The sequence below is a fragment of the Carya illinoinensis genome, chromosome 13 (genome assembly GCF_018687715.1).
Source record: "Carya illinoinensis cultivar Pawnee chromosome 13, C.illinoinensisPawnee_v1, whole genome shotgun sequence".
Lineage (NCBI taxonomy): Eukaryota > Viridiplantae > Streptophyta > Magnoliopsida > Fagales > Juglandaceae > Carya > Carya illinoinensis.
Genome location: NC_056764.1, coordinates 18,872,020 through 18,898,955, shown reverse-complemented (window position 1 = coordinate 18,898,955; position 26,936 = coordinate 18,872,020).

Sequence of the window (26,936 nt, the reverse complement as noted above, 5' to 3'; positions counted from 1 at the left end):
GAGTTCTGAACGCCGTCTTGGAAACATCTTCTGACTTGATCTTGAGCTGGTGGTAGCCTGATCGTAGATCAATCTTGGAGAAAACTTGGGCCCCTTGCAACTGGTCAAACAAATCATCAATTCTTGGTAAGGGGTATTTGTTCTTCACTGTCACCCGATTCAATTCTCGATAATCAATGCAGAGTCTCATTGAACCGTCCTTCTTTTTCACAAAAAGAACCGGTGCGCCCCATGGTGACACACTAGGGCAGATGTAACCCTTCTCCAACAGCTCCTTCAACTGCTCCTTAAGCTCCTTTAGCTCCACTAGAGCCATACGGTAAGGTGCCTTCGATATAGGTGTCGTCCCAGGTAAGAGATCAATTGAAAAGTCAACCTCCCGGTCTGGGGGCAACCCTGGAAGATCCTCCGGAAACACATCTGGAAATTCCTTGACAACGGGGATATCTTCAAGCTTGGGTCCCTCTACAGGTGGTGCTACAAGACTAGCCAGAAACCCAAAGCATCCCTATCTTAGTAACCTGGTTGCTTGCAAAACTGAGATCAGTCGAGGTGGGGAGTTTCCTTTCTTTGCACAAAAGCTGAATTCTTCTTTGCCCGGGGTTTTGAAAACTACTTCCTTTTTAAAACAATCTACACAGGCGTGATTTCGGGATAGCCAATCCATTCCCAGAATTACATCAAACCCCATCATATCAAAAACTACCAAGTCTGCTAGAAGGTGCCTCCCACTAATATCTATAGGGCAATTCTTAAGTATGGTGTCGCAAACTACGTGCTCACCGGTAGGTGTCGCAACGGATAGGGGACAAACAAGCCTCTCAGGTACTTTCACATCCAAGCATGCGTAAGCACTTGCTATAAAAGAGTGCGTGGCACCCGGGTCAAACAAAACAGTAGCAAAACAAGAGAATAGTGGAAGGGTACCTGTAACCACGTCGTTAGATGCCTCAGCATCTCCTGGTGTAAGGGCAAAAACTCTTGCTGGTGCCGTAGCCCTCTGGCCACCCCCTACAGCTGGAGGTGACACAATCTTCCTTGGACAATCTCGAGCCATATGGTTTGGTTGCCCGCATCTGAAGCAAGCGTTCTGACCCACTAAGCAATTTCCTTGATGCCTTTTCCCGCAAATCTTGCAGACTGGATTTGTTGGAATAGTCAGAAGTGACTGTGGCCGGTGGCTGGGAGCAGGCTTCTTGTTCTTATTGGGCTTGGGAAGTGGTTGTTGGCGTTTCCTTTGATTGAAGATCTCTGCATTCGCCCTCATGTCTTCTTCAACTAAAGTAGCCCGTGTAACTAAGTCGGTGAAGTTACGGATCCTCAGGGGTATCAGGCGACTTCGGATCCTCGGATGCAAGCCTCGCTCAAACATTTCACACTTCTTTTCCTCATCAGGAATCAGATAACTTGCAAACCTCGATAATGCCATGAAAGTGGCGGCATAGCGCTCCACCGTCATGGTTCCCTGAGCTATGTCAATAAACTGCCTAGCTCTTGCCTCCCGGAGTGCAGGAGAAAAGAATCGGTCCAAAAAGGCCTTTTTGAAGCGGTCCCAAGTGATGGGTACCCCTTCACCAAGTTCAAGCTGCAGTAGCTCCCGGGTAGAGGTCCACCACTCATCTGCCTCATCAGCCAGCACATAAGTGGCATACTCTACCTTCTGTTCATCAGTACAGAATAGAGCTCTGAAAATCTTTTCCATTCTTTTTATCCAACTCTCTGCATCAAGTGCTTCTGCTTTGCCATCAAAAGTCGGGGGGTGCTATTGTGTGAACTGATTTAGGGTGCAACCGACCCTAGGATTCCTCCCTCCTAAACCCTGATCATCAGCAAGGTACCGAAGAAGTCTGGTAGCAGCAGCAGCCAATACCTCAGGCTCATTCGGTGGTGGTTCTGTGGAGCCTTCAGGGTGCTCATTACGCCTAGTAACCGGTGCCATTCTAATAACATCGTTCATGCAATGAGTATAACTAATACAATCAATCAACAATGAAGCACTCAATCAAGCAAAGCAATAATTAAAACATAATCATAAAGATCCTCGTGAACCTCGAGCTGGCCAGGAGTCGTCCTAGGTAATTTCTATCCTAACTTATTTCTCTTTTTTCATTTTTTTTTTTTTTTTTTTTAAAAAACAAAAGTAGTCTACAGAATCTCTCGACCTGGGCTCTGGTACCAATTGTAACGCCCCGTTCCTGTAGGATAGAGACGTTACTAACAAACAGGATAAAATGCCCGGTAAAGAGACTCATTACTCTGAAGTACCTCATTTATTGAAAAAGACTTAATTGAAATGATATAAATAGTCTTTTAACTTGAAACTGAATAAAGCAAAACATGAGCTAGTCTTAAACAAGACTAGTTATTGAAATGACATAAAAGAAACTTAATCCTTGTGTAAATGACACTTATTCAACTCTAAGTCCTTATACTAAATCTACTCCTAGCCATCCAGCTCTGCATCATCATAATCCCCATCTGTGGCAATCAACATAGAAGAAAACAAAAGACAAACAATAAAAATGAGTCGAATACTCAGTAATAATACATCATACCATAAATACTATCTAGCTTAGCATAAATTTGATTTTTAAAGCCTTATCATAACTTTCATATAATATTTATGGATTAACATGAACGGAAACATTCATAATCATGGCAAACTTGAAGCGTGAATGCATGAGTAACTTGTTTATCTTGAATTGTACTTATTTCATGGTGAACCACGCTTGAGTCCATGGCACCACATAACTTGTCATGTAGTGAAACACGCTTGAGTCCATGGCACCACATAACTTGTCATGTAGTGAAACACACTTGAGTCCGTGTTTCACTTAACTTGCATAACATGAAGTGAAACACGCTTGAGTCCGTGTTTCACTTATCTTGCTTGACGTGGAGTGAAACACGCTTGAGTCCGTGTTTCACTTATCTTGCTTGACCTGGAGTGAAACACGCTTGGGTCCATGTTTCACTTATCTTGCTTGACATGAAGTGAAACATGCTTGGGTCCATGTTCACTTAACTTGCATGACATGGAGTGAAACACGCTTGAGTCCGTGTTTCACTTAACTTGTGGTAACCACGCTTGAGTCCGTGGTACCGTCTTAGCATGACTATGGTAAACACGCTTGGGTCCGTGCTACCCTAAAATGTTTATCTTTCTTAATGCATGATAATTTTCTTGGACTTCATAGACTTTTCTAGCATGGCATATTCTTGTACATGGCATGGCATAACATGATATATTCTTGTACATGGTATAGCATAGCATGACATGGCCTAACATGATTTAATCATTTTATGACATTTCATGGCATGCATGATCTCAAACTACATGATATGGCATACATGATCTGGCTATTTATTACATGGCATGCTTGACTTAGGTTATTGCATGAACAATACATGGCATACATGGTCTAAGCACTACATGAATGAAGCATGCATGATCTGGCTATTTTAATTCATAGAATACCTATCTTAAATTATTATATGATCATATCATGGCTTCCATGTGATTTTAGTAACATTCAATCCATCAATCAACAATCCATAAAAGCATAACACATATATAGGCTTACTTTCATGTAAATCATCATAATTCATAGAAGTTCATGAAAGCGATCTAACCTTGACTTTGCTCTTAGCTCAACGTAGATAACCATCAAAACCATATCATATTACCGTACCCGATTATAATATTTACATTACACATACATTTATATGATCATATTATTTACCTCTTAGTGCTGCTTCCGAAAACTCACGTCGTAGCTCGTGACCTATACGAGGCACTAGACGTTACTAATCTTTCTAGAAAACGTGTCGTAGCAATCTAATTACTTAAAATCTTACCATATAGATAATCTAATAAATATTCAAATAAAGGTTAAGTAAGCTAATATTATTCCAAAACTCATATCACGATACTTAATATTTTGTGCAAACACATAACTTAATAATTTTATAAAAACTAGTTAAAGGTTAATTGGAATATGAATTATGATAATAAGCTGAAACAATATACTAGAATACTTTAAAGGTATCCTTAAAAGCCCTTAAATATTTTCTATAAAAAGGGTCTAAGACTAATTTATTTAAGTAGATAAAGTTTCTGTAAAGGTGATGTTTTCCTTTTTTCTGAAAATATAATCTGTCCAAAAAAATCACTAAAACAATTGCTAAAAAGTAGTAAAATCAAGCCCTAATTTAAAATAATATGATAGCAACCACTTAAGAAAGCAGGATGCCCAAAGCCTAAGTGAGGGGCAGCCCACGTATAGGAACATAAAATAAGGCATAGGCACTTAATGGCAGGATTGTAATTTTAACTAAAGGTTCTTGAAAAAGATGATTACGGGGCTTTAAATGGCATAAAGGTAATATAAGAATTTATTTGAGGGGCTATTGGAAAAGTCTAAAGTAAAGCAAATGAAAGAGTCCAGGAGGCTTACGGGAATGGCTCACGCATAACATTGGAACCAAAGAAAGAAAAAGAAAAAGCAAGTGGATGTGCGATGCTTTATCGAGAGGAAGCTGAGGCGATGACAGCTCTGGGTTGACTGGAAGTGACCGGCAACACCACTAGTCTTGTCGGAATGGTGATGCAAACCAAGGGAGAAAGAGAGAGAGAGAGAGAGAGAGAGAGAGAGAGAGAGAGAGAGAGAGAGAGAGAGAGAGAAAATCTATTAAACCAAAACACAGAACAGAGGGAGAGAGAGAAGATTCCGGCGTGGGCTTACCGGAAGGGAGTGGGTTCGACGGGACTGGGCTGGTCGGCACTTTCTGTGGCGGTTTCCGGCGAGTTGGCTGCTTTGGTTGGCTGTGAGAGTGATTTTCCAGGTTTGTAGGAGCTGTTACGTTGGGCTGGTGTGAGTTTTCTGCCTATCTTTTTGTGTGTGAAGAGTCTGAGTAATGTGGGGTTTTATGGAGAAAGGGTTTCTTATTTACGTGGTCTTCAGAAGGAGTTTAGATAGGATCTGATTTGAGTGTCGTTCTGATCTCAGAATCTTTTTGAAAACAATTTGAAATCCATCCGATAAAAACAAGGAATACAAGATAAAAGAAACCTCTTTAAAACTCTACTTAATCTGATTTATTAACTTATTTAACAAATAAATAATTATAAACATCTGAAGAAAGATAAATAAGTAATTAATAAAAGAATAAATAAAATAATAACATAACTAAATAATTTCTAACTGAATTAATCTAACTTCTAGGTTCGTATGTTACAGGAATAGAATATTGGACTTGCATCCACCACATTTCAATACAAGGAAAGTCATTCCAACGCCAAAGTCACCGCCAATCGGGAACTAGGTGCACCCCTTTGCGCATTGCAACAAATCGGACTATAGCCTATGCCGTTTACACCGTTTTCTCACGGGAATCTCATCAAATACATCCCACATTTACCGTCGTAACTCAGTCCTAGCATTGGATCAATTGACTCTAAGAAACCCGTGTTTTCTTTCATTCTTAGAATTTTAGCCCACAGATGCCATACCATTGGTTTCCCTGATGGCCAAGATGTGCCATACGCCCCTTATCTAGCCTTGGTTAAGCTCGTAACTGGAGTTAAGGGCATTCATCGACTTACAAGTGGTTAATCATCTTCAAACCATCTTCCAAACTAAATTTCAATTTTAATTCTTTCTCTCCTTTTTTATATGGGCTTTATTACTCTAATTATTTTGTTTTGCATCGTTCTTTGAATGAATTAGACGATTAGACTTGATACACCACATTTCAATACATGGAAAGTCGTTCCAATGCCCAGGTCACTGCCAATCGCCACCTAGGTGCCCCTCGATGTGCATTGCGGCTAATCGGACTCTACCCTATGCCGTTTACACCATTTTCTCAAGTAAAATAGTAGCAAATGCATCCCACCTCAACCGTCGAAATGCAATTCTTGCAATGGACGAATTGACTCAAAGAAAGCAATTTTTGTCCTTCATTCTTCCAATTGTAAACCACAGCTGCCATACGACCGGTGTCCGTCAAGCCCAAGACGTGCCATACTCCCCTTATCTTGCTTTGGTTATGCTTGTAACCGGAATTCCAATCATTAATCAACTTACAAGTGGTTAGTCATCTCTCAACCTTGTTTATAGATTGATTTGCTTTTTAATTCCTTCCCACCGTTTTTATATGGACATTAATAATTTTATTGTTGTTTCCCATCATTCTTAGAGCGGAATAGAATATTGGACTTGGATCCACAACATTTCAATACAAGGAAAGTCATTCCAATGCCAAAGTCACAGCCAATCGCGAACTAGGTGCACCGCTTTGCACATTATACAAATCGGACTATAGCCTATGCCGTTTACAACGTTTTCTCACGGGAAATCTCATCAAATACATCCCACATTTACCGTCGTAAGTCAGCTCTAGCATTGGATCAAATGACTCTAAGAAACCTGTCTTTTCTTTCATTCTTACAATTTTTGCCCATAGATGCCATACCATTGGTTTCCCTGATGGCCAAGATGTGCCATACGCCCTAATCTAGCCTCGGTGAAGCTCGTAACTGGAGTTAAGGGCATTCATCGACTTACAAGTGGTAAATCATCTTCAAACCATCTTCCAAACTAAATTTCACTTCTAATTCTTTCTCTCCTTTTTTATATGGGCTTTATTACTCTTATTGTTTTGTTTTGCATCGTTCTTTGAGTGAATTAGATGATTAGACTTGATACACTACATTTCAATACAAGGAAATTCATTCCGACGCCCAGGTCACTGCCAATCGCCACCTAGGTGCCCCTCGATGTGCATTGCAGCTAATCGGACTCTGCCCTATGCCGTTTACACCATTTTCTTAATTAAAATAGTAGCAAATGCATCCCACCTTAACCGTCGAAACGCAATTCTTGCAATGGACGAATTGACTCAAAGAAACCCTTTTTGTCCTTCATTCTTCCAATTGTAAACCACAGCTGCCATACAATCGGTTTCTGATGGGAACCAAGGTGAGCTATCCTTAAAGATCCCTTGCAAATTCTAGATGGGCCAATTACAAGATCAAGAGCCAAGAAGATCAATGAAGCAATACAAGGATTGGTGCAATCCACTTGGGATGAAGCTAGGAAGAGCCCAACACTCACGATGGGCTTCAAGGAAAAAGAATCAGTTTCGATCCACTTGATACAAGCTATGGAAGACATGACTTAAAGATTGGGCCTATTGTTGTTAAGGCTTTCAATTTGTTTAACGGTATTTTATTATTAATTTAGGAGAAGTGGGCTTGAGGATGCTTGGCCCACGTATGTCTTATTTCTAATGGACTAGGGTTATTTTTGGGAAGGCCTTGTATTTTTGGCCAAGGGTTTATTTGGAAAGTTATAATTTTATGTCTTACTAGGGTTTTAGAAGTAACTGTAGCACAGCGTATGGCACTGTTCACGCTACAGTACCCGATGCATTGTTTACTTAGGGTTTTTGGGGATTGTCTATTTAAACCACTTGTAACCTCATTTGAGAGGTAGACTATATGGAATTGTGATTGAGAGTTGAGTTATCTCCTCTTGTTCTTCTTGAACTTCTGAACTTATCAAAGGTAAATCAAAACCTTTGTGGTGTTATTCCTTTGTAATCTAGGTTCTTGAGACGGGTTCTTCAATGGGTCTAGATTTTGATATAATCTAGGTTCTTTGAACGAGTTCTCTTCGGGTCTAGATTCTCCATCCATATACCTGAGTTTGGCTTTCTTGGGGTTGTTTTTCCAGTATTGTTGTTGGGTCTCAAAGCAAGTGTATTGGGGTTCACATCATTTGGTAATCAGAGCAAGGTTTCCAATCAGGTGTAATTCTATCTTTTATCTATTGCATCTTTAATTCTAGGGCTGAAAAAAAAAAAAAAGTGCAGAAATTCTTTTTAACCTAGGGTTGGCAGATTACTCTATCATTTTGGTTTCATGTTTATCAACATTGGTTGGCTAAGTTACTTATTTGAGGGCTGCCAAAATTTACACCATATAAAGGTTGGAAATTTCTGGAGTTTCTTGCATCTTTAAGTTTGTCAATTCCTTGGAGTGTCGTTTCATTGATTCTCTTCTATTTCCTTGTCAATTTTTATGTGTTTGAATTCAATTGTTTGATTGTTACAATTGAATATTGCTGTTTGTGATTGAATCGGTGAGAAAAGAAAAGAAAAGAAAGGAAAAGAAAAGAATAGAATAGAAAAGAAAAGAAAGGAAAGAAAAAGAAAAGAAAAGGAAAAAAAAATTCAAAAAAAAAATGTTTAGGAATCCAAATTTTTTATCATCAAAGGGGCTGCATATATCTTTATAGTTGGTATATTGTCTTGTGAGTACTCTTTCCCTCGTAGCATTTCCTTGAGTCTTGTGTCATTTTATTCTTTCCGTATTTTCTCTTGTTAAGAGTTTCTTGGACCTAATTACTAGTTGGAATAAGACAGGTTTGTATTGTCTTGATTTATAGTTCAATTAGTTCTGAAAGAACTTGAGTAGGAAAACTCTTGAGGTAAAAGGCAAGACAGTGTGAGATCATTATCGGAAAAAAGCCAATTAAGAGTGAAACACGAGTGGAGTGCTATTATTCGAGTGTAAACACGTAAGGGAGCGTGTGAGGTCTTTTCCACTAATAGTTTTTTTGTGTACAGTGCGTACGATGTCTCATAAAAGTGACTCATCACCAAAGGGGATGACAGATAACTCTTTTATGTTGCAGGCTATGCCACAACAGTTTGAACGATTGAACATGATGTTAGGGGAAGTGAGAGATAGGATGGATCAACAAGATGAAGTAATTAAAAATTTACATGGTGGGAGAGATAGGAGGAGACGTGAACCTAGAAGAGAACATGAGTATGAAGATGAAGGAGATGGTGAGGATGAGGAAGATCTAATTTCTGAAGTTGGGATGGGTAGGCATAGAGGAGTCAGGCGTGAAAGAGGATTTAGGGGAAACCCACGGGGTCGTGATGGAGTAGATAGGGACCTTGAGAGCATCAAAATGAAAATACCATCTTTCCAAGGTAGAACTGACCCTGAAGCTTATTTAGAGTGGGAGAAGAAGATAGAGTTGATCTTTGAGTGTCATAACTATTCAGAGGAGAAGAAAGTGAAGTTGGCAGTAATTGAGTTCACTAATTATGCTATTATTTGGTGGGATCAATTAGTGACCAATTGGAGGAGGAATTATGAGAGGTCTGTCGAGACATGGGGAGAGTTGAAAGCTCTCATGAGGCAGAGATTTGTACCTAGCCACTACTATAGGGACCTCTACCAGAAATTACAAAATCTTACACAAGGGTCTAGGAGTGTGGAGGACTACCATAAGGAGATGGAGGTGGCTATGATACGGGCGAATGTAGAGGAGGATAGGGAGGCCACTATGGCTAGATTTTTGTGTGGTTTGAATAGGGAGATAGCCAATGTGGTAGAGTTGCAACATTATGTAGAAATAGAAGACATGATGCACATGGCTATGAAGGTGGAGAGGCAATTAAAGAGGAAAGGGACATTAAGGTACACTTCAGTTTCTAGCACTCCTTGGAAACCAAAGTGGGAGAAAGATGATCGAGCTGTAACAAAGGCAAAGACAGAACCACCTAAAGGAAACGATGAAGGAACTAGCAACAAACCCAAGTTGGCATCCCAACCTTCTAGAAATAGAGATATTAAATGCTTTAAGTGTTTGGGTTCAGGGCACATTGCTTCTCAATGTCCAAACAAACGTGTGATGATTATGCGTGACAATGGGGAGGTGATGACTGCAAGTGAGGATGATCGTGATGAGATACCTGAGTTGGAGGATGCTAGTGATGATGATGGAGTAGAATACCCCATAACAGGTGAGTCCCTTGTTGCCAGGCGTGCTCTCAACACACAAATTAAGATGGATGAAGTAGAGCAACAAAGGGAGAACATTTTCCATACTAGATGCCACATCAATGGCAAGGTATGTAGTATGATAATTGATGGGGGGAGTTGTACTAATGTTGCTAGCACTACATTAGTTGAAAAATTGAATTTACCTATCTTGAAACACTCTCGACCATACAAGCTGCAGTGGTTGAATGATTGTGGGGAGGTTACGGTGGATAGACAAGTGTTAGTTACTTTTTCCATTGGGAAGTATTAAGATGAAGTGCTTTGTGATGTTGTGCCTATGCATGCTGGCCATATATTGTTGGGGAGACCATGGCAGTATGATAGGAGAGTGATACATGATGGATTAAAAAACATGTACAGCTTTGTAAAGGAGGGCAAAACAACCAAGCTTGCTCCTTTAATTCCAAGACAGGTCTATGAGGACCAACTGAAACTGAAAAGTGAGGTTGCTCAAAAAAGAAAGAGTGAAAATGAGAGTGATAAAAAAAGAAAGGGTGAAAAAGAGATTGAGCAAAAAAGAAAGAGTGAAAAAGAAAAAGAGTCTGCTGAGAGAAAAGGAAAGACAAAAGTGAGTTTCTATGCAAGAGAGAGTGAGGTTAAGAGAGCTTTCTTAGCAGATCGCCCTATGATTTTTCTTGTCTATAAAAGAGTCTTATCTTAATCTTGATGAAACTAACCAACCTCTTCCTAGTTTGGCTGTTTCTTTGTTGCAGGAGTTTGAGGATGTATTCCTAGAGGAAATGCCTAATGAGTTGCCACCCATTAGAGGCATTGAGCACCAGATTGATTTCGTGCCCGGGGCTGCTATTCCAAACCGACCAGCTTATAGAAGTAATCCAGATGAGACAAAGGAGCTTCAGAGGCAAGTTGAGGATTTGATGAGCAAGGGGTACCTGAGGGAGAGCATGAGCCCAAGTGCAGTACTAGTGCTTCTTGTGCCTAAGAAGGATGGGACGTAGCGGATGTGCATTGATTGCAGGGCGGTTAATAATATCACGGTAAAGTATCGACATCCCATTCCTAGATTAGATGATATGCTATATGAATTGCATGGCTTATGTATTTTTAGTAAAATTGATCTTAAAAGTGGGTATCATCAAATTAGAATGAAAGAGGGTGATGAATGGAAAACTGCTTTTAAGACTAAGTATGGGCTTTATGAATGGTTGGTTATGCCATTTGGACTTACAAATGCGCCCAGTACTTTCATGAGATTAATGAATCATGTCCTACGTGCGTTCATAGGCAAGTTTGTGGTTGTATACTTTGATGATATGCTAGTGTACAGCAAGGACTTAAATGAGCATATTGAGCATTTGAGATATGTGTTTAATGTGTTGAGATGTGAAAAGTTGTATGCTAATTTCAAGAAATGTACATTTTGTATGGAGGAAGTTGTTTTTCTTGGTTATGTTGTTAGTACAAAGGGTATTGAAGTGGATGAAGAGAAAGTCAAGGCCATCAAGGAGTGGCCAACACCAAAGAGCGTCACTGAGGTAAGAAGCTTTCATGGTTTAGCTAGCTTTTATCGGCATTTTGTTAAAGATTTTAGCACCATTGATGCACCACTCACTGAAGTCATTAAAAAGAATGTTGGGTTTCATTGGGGGGCTAATCAAGAGAATGCATTTGCCACTATTAGAAAAAGGTTGTGCTCTGCACCCGTGTTAGCATTACCAGATTTTAACAAAGCTTTTAAGATTGAATGTGATGCCTCAGGAATAGGGATTGGAGCCGTTTTGATGTAGGATAGACGGCTGATTGCCTTCTTTAGTGAGAAGCTAAGTGGGGCATCCCTGAAGTACCCTACTTATGACAAAGAACTTTATGCTCTTGTTCATGCATTAGAGACTTGGCAGCACTACTTGTGGCCTAGGAAATTTGTGATCCACACCGATCATGAATCATTGAAGCATCTCAAGGGTCAAGGTAAGTTGAATAAGAGGCATGCTAGATGGATGGAATCCGTTACAAGTAAGCTAAGGAGAATATTGTTGCTGATGCTTTATCACGGAGGTATGTACTTCTTACTTCTATGAGTGCTAAAATGCTTGGGTTTGAATATGTGAAAGATATGTATGCCGATGATGTTGACTTTTCTGATGTGTATATGGCATGTGATAAGGCGGCATTTGATAAGTTTTACAAGCATGATGGTTACTTGTTTAAAGAAGATAAACTGTGTGTACCTAGTTGTTCTATGCGTGAGTTATTGGTGCGTGAGGCACATGGCGGGGGATTAATGGGACACTTTGGTGTCAAGAAAACCTTAGACATATTGCATGAACATTTCTTTTGGCCTAAGATGAAAAGAGACATCAATCGCATTTGTAGCAGGTGCATCACATGTAGGAAGGCCAAATCTAAGGTTTTGCCACATGGGTTATATACACCCTTACCCGTTCCTAGTGAGCCATGGGTAGACATATCTATGGACTTTGTTTTGGGGCTGCCTAGGACAAAAAGGGGTAGAGATTCTATTTTTGTGGTTGTGGATAGATTTAGCAACATGGCACATTTCATTCCATGCCATAAAACAGATGATGCCACAAGCATAGCTGACTTGTTTTTCAAAGAGATAGTGCGACTCCATGGTGTGCCCAAGAGTATTGTTTCTGATAGGGATGTTAAATTTCTTAGCTACTTTTGGAAGGTGTTGTGGGGAAAATTAGGTACTAAACTATTATTTTCCACTACTTGTCACCCACAGACTGATGGTCAGACTGAAGTAGTTAATAGGACTTTAACTCAGGTTTTACGCACTGTTGTTCATAAGAATTTAAAGACTTGGGAGGATTGTTTGCCATTTATAGAGTTTGCATATAATAGGACCATGCATACTACTACTTCATACTCTCCTTTTGAAATTGTTTATGGTTTTAATCCACTTACTCCTTTAGATTTGATGCCTTTGCCTATTGATGGCAGGATTATCTTAGATGGACAAAAGAATGCAGAGTTGGTGAAGTCACTTCATGAGAGGGTACGGCTTCAAATTGTCCAAAAGAATGAAAGGTTTGCTTCCCAAGCCAATAAAGGGTGACGGCGTGTCATCTTTGAACCAGGAGATTGGGTCTGGGTTCACATGCGCAAAGAAAGATTCCCAGCCCATAGACGGACTAAGTTGCATCCTCGAGGAGATGGACCTTTCCAAATTCTTGAGAAAATTAATGACAATGCATATAAAGTGGATCTTCCAAGTGAATATAATGTTTCTGCTACCTTCAATGTTTCTGATCTTTCTCCTTTTGATGTAGGTGAAGATTCGAGGTCGAATCCTTTTGAGGAGAGGGGGAAATGATGGGAACCAAGGTGGAGCTATCCTTAAAGATCCCTAGCAAATTCCAGATGGACCAATTACAAGATCAAGAGCCAAGAAGATCAATGAAGCAATACAAGGATTGGTGCAATCCACTTGGGATGAAGCTAGGAAGAGCCCAACACTCAAGATGGGCTTCAAGGAAGAAGAACTAGTTTTGATCCCCTTGATACAAGCTATGGAAGACATGACTTAAAGATTGGGCCTATTGTTGTTAAGGCTTTCAATTTGTTTAACGGTATTTTATTATTAGTTTAGAAGAAGTGGGCTTGAGGATGCTTGGCCCACGTATGTCTTATTTCTAATGGACTAGGGTTATTTTTGGGAAGGCTTTATATTTTTGGCCAAGAGTTTATTTGGAAAGTTATAATTTTATGTCTTACTAGGGTTTCAGAAGTAACTGTAGCGCGGCGTATGGCACTGTTCACGCTACAATACCCGATGCATTGTTTACTTAGGGTTTTTGGGGATTGTCTATTTAAACCACTTGTAACCTCATTTGAGAGGTAGACTATATGGAATTGTGATTGAGAGTTGAGTTATCTCCTCTTGTTCTTCTTGAACTTCTGAACTTATCAAAGGTAAATCAAAACCTTTGTGGCGTTCTTCCTTTGTAATCTAGGTTCTTGAGACTGGTTCTTCCATAGGTCTAGATTTTGATATAATCTGTGTTCTTTCAACGAGTTCTCATCGGGTTTAGATTCTCCATCCATATACCTGAGTTTGGCTTTCTTGGGGTTGTTTTTCTACTATTTTTGTTGGGTCTCAAAGCAAGTCTATTGGGGTTCACGTCAGGGTAGGATGCAATTGCTACTATTTTACTTAAGAAAATGGTGTAAACGACATAGGGTCGAGTCCGATTAGCTGCAATGCACATCGAGGGGCACCTAGGTGGCGATTGGTAGTGACCTGGGCGTTGGAATGAATTTCCTTGTATTGAAATGTGGTGTATCAAGTCTAATCATCTAATTCAGTCAAAGAACGATGCAAAACAAAACAATAAGAGTAATAAAGCCCATATAAAAAAGGAGAGAAAGAATTAAAATTGAAATTTAGTTTGGAAGATGGTTTAAAGATGATTAACCACTTGTAAGGTGATGAATGCCCTTAACTCCAGTTATGCGCTTAACCAAGGGTAGATAAGGGGCGTATGGCACATCCTGGCCATGAGCGAAAACAATGGTAAGGCATTTGTGGGCTAAAATTCTAAGAATGAAAGAAAAGACGGGTTTCTTAGAGTCAATTGATCCAATGCTAGAACTGAGTTACGACGGTAAATGTCGGATGTATTTGATGAGATTTTCCGTGAGAAAATGGTGTAAACGGCATAGGCTATAGTCCGATTCATTGCAATGCGCAAAGGGGTGCACCTAGTTCACGATTAGCAGGGACTTTGGCATTGGAATGACTTTCCTTGTATTGAAATGTGGTGGATCCAAGTCCAGTATTCTATTCCGCTCTAAGAATGATGGGAAACAACAATAAAAGTATTAATGTCCATATAAAAACGATGGGAAAGAATTAAAAAGGAAATCAATCTATAAACATGGTTAGAGATGACTAATCGCTTGTAAGTTGATTAATGACCTTAACTTCGGTTACAAGCTTAACCAAAGCAAGATAAGGGGAGTATGGCACGTCTTGGGCTTCAGGGAAACCGATCGTATGGCATCTGTGGATTACAATTGGAAGAATGAAGAAAAAGAAGGCTTTGTTTGCGTCAATTCATCCAATGCTAGAACTGAATTTCGACGGTTGCATTTGCTGAGATTTTCGTTAAGAAAATGGTGTAAACGCTATAGGGTACATTACAATTGGTTGCAATGCACATCGAGGGGCACCTAGGTGGCGATTGGAAGTGATCTCGGCGTTGGAATGACTTTCCTTGTATTGAAATGTGGTGTATCAAGTCTAATCATCTCATTCACTCAAAGAACGATGCAAAACAAGACAATAAGAGTAATAAAGCCTACATAAAAAAGGAGAGAAAGAATTAAAATTGAAATTTAGTTTGGAAGATGGTTTAAAGATGATTAACCACTTGTAAGTCGATGAATGCCCTTAACTCCAGTTACGAGCTTAACCAAGGCTAGATAAGGGGCGTATGGCATAACTTGGGCAAGAGGGAAACCAATGGTATGGCATCTGCGGGCTAAAATTTGAAGAATGAAAGGAAAGACAGGTTTCTTAGAGTCAATTAGTCCAACGCTAGAACAGAGTTACGATGGTAAAGGGGGGATGTATTTGATGAGATTTCCCGTGAGAAAACGGTGTAAACGGCATAGGCTATAGTCTGATTCGTTGCAATGCGCAAAGGGGTGCCACTAGTTCGTGACTGGCGGTGATTTTGGTGTTGGAATGACTTTCCTTTTATTAAAATGTGGTGGTCCAAGTCCAATATTCTATTGCGCCATAAGAATGATGGGAAACAACAATAAAACTATTAACGTCCTTATAAAAATGGTGAGAAAGAATTAAGAAGGAAATCAATCTATAAACATGGTTTAGAGATGACTAATCACTTGTAAGTTGCTTAATGACTTGAATTCTGGTTACAAGCTTAACCAAAGCAAGATAAGGGGAGTATGGCACGTCTTGGGCTTGAGGGAAACCTATCGTATGGCAGCTGTGGTTTACAATTGGAGGAATGAGGGACAAAAAGGGTTTCTTTGAGTCAATTTGTCCATTGCAAGAATTGCGTTTCGACAGTTAAGGTGGGATGCATTTGCTACTATTTTACTTAAGAAAATGGTGTAATAGGCATAGGGTCGAGTCGGATTAGCTGCAATGCACATCGAGGGGCACCTAGTTGGCGATTGGCAGTGACCTGGGCGTTGGAATGAATTTCCTTGTATTGAAATGTGCTGTATCAAGTCTAATCGTCTAATTCAGTCAAACAACGATGCAAAACAAAACAATAAGACTAATCAAGCCCATATAAAAAGGAGAGAAAGAATTAAAATTGAAATTTAGTTTGGAAGATGGTTTAAAGATGATTAACCACTTGTAAGGCGATGAATGCCCTTAACTCCAGTTATGAGCTTAACCAAGGCTAGATAAGGGGCGTATGGCACATCTTGGCCATGAGGGAAACCAATGGTATGGCATTTGTGGCCTAAAATTCTAAGAATGAAAGAAAAGACAGGTTTCTTAGAGTCAATTGGTCCAATGCTAGAACTGAGTTACAACGGTAAATGTGGGATGTATTTGATGAGATTTTCCGTGAGAAAACGGTGTAAACGGCATAGGCTATAGTCCGATTCATTGCAATGCGCAAAGGGGTGCACCTAGTTCACGATTAGCGGGGACTTTGGCATTGGAATCACTTTGCTTGTATTGAAATGTAGTGGATCCAAGTCCAACATTCTATTCTGCTCTAAGAATGATGGGAAACAACAATAAAAGTAGTAATGTCAATATACAAATGGTGGGAAAGAATTAAAAAGGAAATCAATCTATAAACATGGTTAGAGATGACTAATCACTTGTAAGTTGATTATTGACCTTTACTTCGGTTACAAGCTTAACCAAAGCAAGAAAAGGGGAGTATGGCACGTCTTGGGCTTGAGGGAAACCGATCGTATGGCATCTGTGGATTACAATTGGAAGAATGAAGAAAGAGATGGCTTTGTTTGAGTCAATTCATCCAATGCTAGAATTGAATTTCGACGGTTATGGTGGGATGCATTTGCTGAGATTTCCGTTGAGAAAATGGTGTAAACGCTATAGGGTACATTCCAATTAGTTGCAATGCACATCGAGGGGCTCCTAGGTGGCGATTGGCAGTGATCTTGGCGTTGGAATGACTTTCTGATGTGAACCCCAATAGACTTGCTTTGAGACCCAACAACAATACTGGAAAAACAACCCCAAGAAAGCCAAACTCAGGTATATGGATGGAGAATCTAGACCCGATGAGAACTTGTTCAAAGAACCTAGATTATATCAAAATCTAGACCCATTGAAGAACCCGTCTCAAGAACCTAGATTACAAAGGAAGAACGCCACAAAGGTTTTGATTTACCCTTGATAAGTTCAAAAGTTCAAGAAGAACAAGAGGAGATAACTCAACTCTCAATCGCAATTCCATATGGTCTGCCTCTCAAATGAGGTTATAATTGGTTTAAATAGACAATCCCCAAAAACCCTAAGTAAACAATGCCTCGGGATACTGTAGCGTGAACAGTGCCATACGCCGCGCTATAGTAACTTCTGTAACCCTAATAAGACATAAAATTATAACTTTCCAAATAAACCTTGGGCCAAAATACAAGGCCTTCCCCAAACCCTAGTTCATTAGAAATAAGACGTGTGGGCTGGCATCCCCCAAGCCCAATTATTCTTGATTAATTCATTTGACTAATAAAATAAGCCCTTTTAATGAAATCAATAAGTCCATGGCATTCAATAACAATAAGCCCAAGTCGTGTCTTCCATAGCTTGGATCAAGTGGATCAAAACTGGTTCTCTTTCTTTCAAACCCATCATGAGTGTTGGGCTCTTGCTAGCTTGATCCCAATTGGATTGCACCAATTCTTGTATTGCTCCCTTGATCTTCGTGGCTCTTAATCTTATAATTGATCCTTAAGACTTGGTCCACCTTGGGGCCCATCATTCCCCTTCTCTTCAAAAGGATTCGACCTCGAATCTCCACCTGGATCATAGGGAAAAAAATCAGTAACATTGAAAATAGCAAGCACATGATACTTACCTGGAAGATCCACTAGATATGAAGTATCATTAACTTTATCAAGAATTTGGAAATGTCCATCCAGGCTACTTCTGTCATCAACAGGTAAATGCATTAAATCAAAAGAAATAAATGGATTAAAACCATAAATAATTTCAAAAGGACAATATGAAGTATCAGTATGCATGATCCTATTATATGCAAACTCTATAAATGACAAACGATACTCTCGCAAACGTTCGTGTAACAATTCAATAATTGGAAAATGATACTCCCACAAACGTTCATGTAACAATTCAATAAATGGAAAATGGTACTCCCACAAACATTCATGAAACACATCTAAAGTCTTCCTTACACCAAAATGACCATTCCAATATGTGATCTCAATGAATGGCAAACCATACTCCCAAAAGTTTTCATGTAATACACGTAAACTCTTCTTTACACCAAAGTGACCACTCCAACTATATGCAAACTCAATGAATGGCAACTAGTACTCCCACCAATGGTCATGGAACATGTCTAAAGTCCTCTTTATATCAAAATTTCTCAATAGGCCACATCCATGCACAAGCAACTCACGCATAAGACTAGTAGGCACACAAAGTCTTTTCTCTCTAAACAAGTACCAATCTAGTCTGTATAAATGAGAAAATGATGCTTTCTCACGTACTCCATACACACTAGTCAAGCCATCATCATTAACAAACAAGTTCTTATCATATTGAAATCTCAATAACTTTGCATCCAAAATGAAGACAAGGACATACCTTCTTGATAATGCTTCAAATACAAGATTTCTCTTACCATATGTGTACTGAATTACATGAGGAAAGGTCTCAATGAATTGAACCCACTTGACATGCATTCTATCCAACTTAACTTGTCCCTTCAAGTGCGTCAAGGACTTACGCTCTTCAAATAAAGGTCGGTTAGGGATTGTCACACCTGGCACAAGATCAATGTATTGCTCTATCTCTCTAATAGGTGGCAATCCACTAAACACACCGCTAGGAATCATGACCTCATATCCCTGCAACAAAGAGATAACAACACTAGGCAAAGATTTGTTAAGTCCGTTAGTATTAAAATTTGGCTTAGCATAAAAGCTCACTTCTCTCTTTGTTTTTCTCTCACTTTCTTCGCTCTTATCTTTCTTTTCACTCTCTTTTTTTCTTGTGGTTTTAACATCACCCTCATTTCTTTCACTCTCTTTTCCCTTTACACTCTCCTTTCTTTCAATCCCTTTTTCAACATCTTTTTTTGAACTCTCAGCCTCACAATTGTCTTTCAACTCATTCTCTCTTTTTCTTGAGGTTTCACTATTTCTTTCTTCCCCAACCTCACTTTTACTCTTTCTTTTTTGATCAACCTCACTTTTCAACTTGACTTGGTCCTCATGGACCTGTGTTGGAGTTAAAGGAGCAAGTTTGATTGTTTTTCCATCATTTTCAAAACTGTACATGTTCCTAAACCCATCATGGATCACTCTCCTATCACACTGCCACGGTCTCCCCAACAAAATATGGCCAGCATGCATAGGCACTACATCACAAAGCACCTCATCCTTGTACTTCCCAATTGAAAAAGAAACTAGCACTTGCTTATTTACCCTAACCTCCCCACAATCATTCAACCACTGCAACTTGTATGGTCTAGGGTGTTTCAAGGTAGGTAAATTCAATTTCTCAACTAAATTAGTGCTAGCAACATTAGTACAACTTCCTCCATCAATGATTATACTACATACCTTGTTATTGATGTGGCATCTAGTATGAAAAATGTTCTCTCTTTGTTGCTCTATATCATTCATCTTAAATTCAGTATTAGGAGCATGCCTAACAACAAGAGACTCGCCATACTCTTCATTCTTATCATACTTATTTTCAATACTAGGCTCATGTCTCCTCCTATCTTTCCCACTTTGTAGATTTCTAATCACTGCACCTCGTTGATCCATCATATCCCTTACTTCTCCCAACACCATGTTCAATCGCTCAAATTGTTATTGCATGGCTTGCAGCACAAATGAATTATTTGACATCCCCTTTGGTTATGAGTCACTTTAATGAGTCATTGTATGTGCTGCACAAAAAAGAATGTTAGTGGAAAAAGACCTCACGCTCTCTATCTTACGTGTTTACACTCAAATAATGGCACTCCACTCGTGTTTCACACTTAATTGGCTTTTTTTCCTATAATGATCTCACACTCTCTTGCCTTTTACCTTAAGAGTTTTCCCACTCAAGTTCTTTCAGAACTAATTGAACTAAATCAAGACAATACAACCTTGTCTTATTCCAACTAGTAATTAGGTCCAAGAAACAAGAACAAGAGAAAACACTGAAAGAATAAAATGACACAAGACTCAAGGAAATGATACAAGGGAAAGAGTAATCACAAGACAATATACCAAATATAATGATATATGCAGCCCCTTTGAAATAAAATAAAAATTCGGAATTTTTTTTCGATTTTTTTTTCTTTTCTTTTCTTTTCTTTTCTTTTCTTTTCCTTTCCTTTCTTTTCCTTTCCTTTCTTTTCTTTTCCTTTCTTTTCTTTTCCTTTTTTTCTCACTATTTCAATCAAAAACAGCAATATTCAATTGTAACAATCAAACAATTGAATTCAAACACATAAAAATTGGCAAGGAAATAGAAGAGAATCAATGAAACAACACTCCAAGGAATTGACAAACTTAAAGATGCAAGAAACTCCAGAAATTTCCAACCTATATATATGGTGTAAATTTTGCCAGCCCTCAAACAAGCAACTTAGCCAACCAATGTTGATAAACATGAAACCAAAATGATAGAGTAATCTGCCAACCCTAGGAAAAAACGAATTTCCGCACCTTTTTTTTTTTTTTTGTAACCCTAGAACAATGAAACCCTAGAATTAAAGATGCAATAGATAAAAGATAGAATTACACCTGATTGGAAACCTCGCTCTGATACCAAATGATGTGAACCCCAATAGACTCGCTTTGAGACCCAACAACAATACTGGAAAAACAACCCCAAGAAAGTCAAACTCAGGTATATGGATGGAGAATCTAGACCCGATGAGAACTTGTTCAAAGAACCTAGATTATATCAAAATCTAGACCCATTAAAGAACCCGTCTTAAGAACCTAGATTACAAAGGAAGAACGCCACAAAGGTTTTGATTTACCCTTGATAAGTTCAGAAGTTCAAGAAGAACAAGAGGAGATAACTCAACTCTCAATCACAATTCCATATGGTTTGCCTCTCAAATGAGGTTATAATTGGTTTAAATAGACAATCCCCAAAAACCCTAAGTAAACAATGCATCGGCGTACTGTAGCGTGAACAGTGCCATACGCCGCGCTACAGTAACTTCTGAAATCCTAATAAGACATAAAATTATAACTTTCCAAATAAACCCTTGGCCAAAATACAAGGCCTTCCCCAAACCCTAGTTCATTAGAAATAGACGTGTGGGCTGGACATCCCCCAAGCCCAATTATTCTTGATTAATTCATTTGACTAATAAAATAAGCCCTTTTAATGAAATCAATAAGTCCATGGCGTTCAATAACAATAAGCCCAAGTCGTGTCTTCCATAGCTTGGATCAAGTGGATCAAAACTGGTTCTCCTTCTTTCAAACCCATCATGAGTGTTGGGCTCTTGCTAACTTGATCCCAATTGGATTGCACCAATTCTTGTATTGCTCCATTGATCTTCGTGGCTCTTAATCTTGTAATTGATCCTTAAGACTTGGTCCGCCTAGGGGCCCATCACTTTCCTTGTATTGAAATGTGGTGTATCAAGTCTAATCATCTAATTCACTCAAAGAACGATGCAAAACAAAACAATAAGAGTAATAAAGCCTATATAAAAAAGGAGAGAAAGAATTAAAATTGAAATTTAGTTTGGAAGATGGTTTAAAGATGATTAACCACTTTTAAGTTGATGAATGCCCTTAACTCCAGTTACGAGCATAACCAAGGCTAGATAAGGGGCGTATGGCACAACTTGGGCAAGAGGAAAAACAACGTAAGGCATCTGTGGGCTGAAATTTGAAGAATGAAAGAAAAGAGAGGTTTCTTAGAGTCAATTAGTCCAATGCTAGAATAGAGTTACGACGGTAAAGGGGGGATGTATTTGATGAGATTTCCCGTGAGAAAACGGCGTAAGCGGCATAGGCTATAGTCCGATTCGTTGCAATGCGCAAAGGGGTGCCTCTACTTCGCGATTGGCGGTGAGTTTGGTGTTGGAATGACTTTCCTTGTATTGAAATGTGGCGGATCCAAGTCCAATATTCTATTCCGCTCTAAGAATGATTGGAAACGACAATAAGAGTATTAATGTCGATATAAAAACGGCGGAAAAGAATTAAGAAGGAAATCAATCTATAAACATGTTTTAGAGATGACTAATCACTTGTAAGTTGATTAATGACTTGAATTCCGATTACAAGCTTAACCAAAGCAAGATAAGGGGAGTATGGCACGTCTTGGGCTTGAGGGAAACCGATCATATGGCAGCTGTGGTTTACAATTGGAGGAATGAAGGACAAAAAGGGTTTCTTTGAGTCAATTCGTCCATTGCAAGAATTGAGTTTCGACAGTTAAGGTGGGATGCATTTGCTACTATTTTACTTAAGAAAATGGTGTAAACGGCATAGGATCGTGTCCGATTAGCTGCAATGCACATCGAGGGGCACCTAGGTGGCGATTGGCAGTGACCTAGGCGTTGGAATGAATTTCCTTGTATTGAAATGTGGTGTATCAAGTCTAATCGTCTAATTCAGTCAAACAACGATGCAAAACAAAACAATAAGAGTAATAAAGCCCATATAAAAAAGGAGAGAAAGAATTAAAATTAAAAATTTAGTTTCGAAGATGGTTTAAAGATGATTAACCACTTGTAAGTTGATGAATGCCCTTAACTCCAGTTACGAGCTTAACCAAGGCTACATAAGGGGTGTATGGCACATCTTGGCCGTGAGGGAAACCAATGGTATGGCATTTGTGGGCTAAAATTCTAAGAATGAAAGAAAAGACAGGTTTCCTAGAGTTAATTGATCCAATGCTAGAACTGAGTTACGACGGTAAATGTGGGATGTATTTGATGAGATTTCCCGTGGGAAAACGGTGTAAACGGCACAGCCTATAGTCCAATTCGTTGCAATGCGCAAAGGGGTGCCACTAGTTCGCGATTGGCGGTGCCTTTGGCGTTGGAATGACTTTCCTGGTATTGAAATGTGGTGGATCCAAGTCCAATTTTCTATTGTGCCGTAAGAATAATGGTAAACAGCAATAAAAGTATTAACGTCCATATTAAAATGGTGGGAACGACTTAAGAAAGAAATCAATCTATAAACATGGTTTAGAGATGACTAATCACTTGTAAGTTCATTAATGACCTGAATTCCGGTTACAAGCTTAACCAAAGCAAGATAAGGGGAGTATGGCATGTCTTGGGCTTGAGGGAAACCGATCGTATGGCATCTGTGGATTACAATTGGGAAGAATGAAGGAAAAGAAGGCTTTGTTTGAGTCAATTCATCCAATGCTAGAACTGAATTTCGACGGTTATGGTGGGATGCTTTTGCTGAGATTTCCGTTGAGAAAATGGTGTAAACGCTATAGGGTACATTCAGATTAGTTGCAATGCACATCGAGGGGCACCTAGGTGGCGATTGGCAGTGATTTCGGCGTTGGAATGACTTTCCTTGTATTGAAATGTGGTGTATCAAGTCTAATCATCTAATTCACTCAAAGAACGATGCAAAACAAAACAATAAGAGTAATAAGGCCTATATAAAAAAGGGGAGAAAGAATTAAACTTGAAATTTAGTTTGGAAGATGGTTTAAAGATGATTAACCACTTTTAAGTTGATGAATGCCCTTAACTCCAGTTGCGAGCTTAACCAAGGCTGGATAAGGGGCGTATGGACTTCGGCAAGCGGAAAAAGAATGTATGGCATCTGTGGGCTGAAATTTGAAGAATGAAAGAAACGACAGGTTTCTTAGAGTCAATTAGTCCAACGCTAGAACAGAGTTACGACGGTAAAGGGGCGATGTATTTGATGAGATTTCCCGTGAGAAAACGGTGTAAACGGCATAGGCTATCGTCCGATTCGTTGCAATGCGCAAAGGGCTGCCTCTAGTTCGCGATTGGTGGTGACTTTGGTGTTGGAATGACTTTCCTTGTATTGAAATGTGGTGGATCCAAGTCCAATATTCTATTCCGCTCTAAGAATGATTGGAAACAACAATAAAAGTATTAACGTCGATATAAAAATGGTGGAAAAGAATTAAGACGGAAATCAATCTATAAACATGTTTTAGAGATGACTAATCACCTGTAAGTTGATTAATGACTTGAATTCCGGTTACAAGCTTAACCAAAGCAAGATAAGGGGAGTATGGCATGTCTTGGGCTTGAGGGAAACCGATCGTATGGCAGCTGTGGTTTACAATTGGAGGAATGAAGGACAAAAAGGGTTTCTTTGAGTCAATTCGTCCATTGCAAGAATTGCGTTTCGACAGTTAAGGTGGGATGCATTTGCTACTATTTTACTTAATAAAATGGTGTAAATGGCATAGGATCGTGTCCGATTAGCTGCAATGCACATCGAGGGGCACCTAGGTGGCGATTGGCAGTGACCTAGGCGTTGGAATGAATTTCCTTGTATTGAAATGTGGTGTATCAAGTCTAATCGTCTAATTCAGTCAAACAATGATGCAAAACAAAACAATAAGAGTAATAAAGCCCATATAAAAAAGGAGAGAAAGAATTAAAATTATAAATTTAGTTTGGAAGATGGTTTAAAGATGACTAACCACTTGTAAGTTGATGAATGCCCTTAACTCCAGTTACGAGCTTAACCAAGGCTACATAAGGGGTGTATGGCACATCTTGGCCGTGAGGGAAACCAATGGTATGGCATCTGTGGGCTAAAATTCTAAGAATGAAAGAAAAGATAGGTTTCCTAGAGTTAATTGATCCAATGCTAGAATCGAGTTAGGACGGTAATTGTGGGATGTATTTGATGAGATTTCCCGAGGGAAAACGGTGTAAACGGCACAGCCTATAGTCCGATTCGTTGCAATGCGCAAAGGGGTGCCACTAGTTTGCGATTGGCGGTGCCTTTGGCGTTGGAATGACTTTCCTGGTATTGAAATGTGGTGGATCCAAGTCCAATTTTCTATTGCGCCGTAAGAATAATGGTAAACAGCAATAAAAGTATTAACGTCCATATTAAAATGGTGGGAACGACTTAAGAAAGAAATCAATCTATAACCATGGTTTAGAGATGACTAATCACTTGTAAGTTCATTAATGACCTGAATTCCGGTTACAAGCTTAACCAAAGCAAGATAAGGGGAGTATGGCAGGTCTTGGGCTTGAGGGAAACCGATCGTATGGCATCTGTGGATTACAATTTGGAAGAATGAAGGAAAAGAAGGGTTTCTTTGAGTCAATTCGTCCATTGCAAGAATTGCATTTCGACGGTTTAGGTGGGAGTCTGATTAGCTGCAATGCAAATCGAGGGCACCTAGGTGGCGATTGGCAGTGAGTGACCTGGACGTTGGAATGACTTTCCTTATATTGAAATGTAGTGTATCAAGTCTAATCGTCTAATTCTCTCAAAGAACGATGCAAAACAAAACAATAAGAGTAATAACGCCCATATAAAAAGGGAGATACAGAATGAAATTGAAATTTAGTTTGGAGGATGGTTTAAAGATGATTAACCACTTGTAAGTCGATGAATGCCCTTAACTCCAGTTACGACCTTAACCAAGGCAACATAAGGGGCGTATGGCACATCTTGGCCATGAGGGAAACCAATGGTATGGCATCTGGGGGCTAAAATTCTAAGAATGAAAGAAAAGACAGGTTTCTTAGAGTCAATTGATCCAATGCTAGAACTGAGTTACGATGGTAAATGCGGGATGTATTTGATGAGATTTCCCGTGAGAAAACGGTGTAAACGGCATAGGCTATAGTCCGATTGGCTTTGACATGCGCAAAGGGGTGCACCTAGTTCGCGATTGGCTTTGACTTTGGCGTTGGAATGACTTTCCTTGTATTGAAATGTGGTGGATCCAAGTCCAATATTCTATTCCACTCTAAGAAAGATCAGAAACAACAACAAAAGTATTAATGTCCATATAAAAATGGTGGGAAAGAATTAAATAGGAAATCAATCTATAAACATGGCTGAGAGATGACTAATCGCTTGTAAGTTGATTAATCACCTTAACTTCGGTTACAAGCTTAACCAAAGCAAGATAAGGGGAGTATGGCACCTCTTGCACTTGACGTAAACCGATCATATGGCATCTGTGGATTACAGCTGGGAAGAATGAAGGAAAAGAAGGCTTTGTTTGAGTCAATTCATCCAATGCTATAATTGAATTTCGACGGTTATGGTGGGATGCATTTGCTGAGATTTCCGTTGAGAAAATGGTGTAAATGCTATATGATACATTCCGATTAGTTGCAATGCACATCGAGGGGCACCTAGGTGGCAATTGGCAGTGATCTCGGCGTTAGAATGACTTTCCTTGTATTGAAATGTAGTTTATTAAGTCTAATCATCTAATTCACTCAAAGAACGATGCAAAACAAAACAATAAGAGTAATAACGCCCATATAAAAAGGGAGATAAAGAATTGAAATTGAAATTTAGTTTGGAAGATGGTTTAAAGATGATTAACCACTTGTAAGTCGATGAATGGCCTTAACTCCATTTACGAGCTTAACCCAGGCTACATAAGGGGCGTATGGCACATCTTGGCCATGAGGGAAACCAATGGTATGGCATCTGTGGGCTAAAATTCTAAGAATGAAAGAAAAGACAGGTTTCTTAGAGTCAATTGATCTAATGCTAGAACTGAGTTACGACGGTAAATGCGGGATGTATTTGATGAGATTTCCCGTGGGAAAACGGTGTAAACGGCATAGGCTATAGTCTGATTCGTTGCAATCTGCAAAGGGGTGCACCTAGTTCACGATTGGCTTTGACTTTGGCGTTGGAATGACTTTCCTTGTATTGAAATGTGGTAGATCCATGT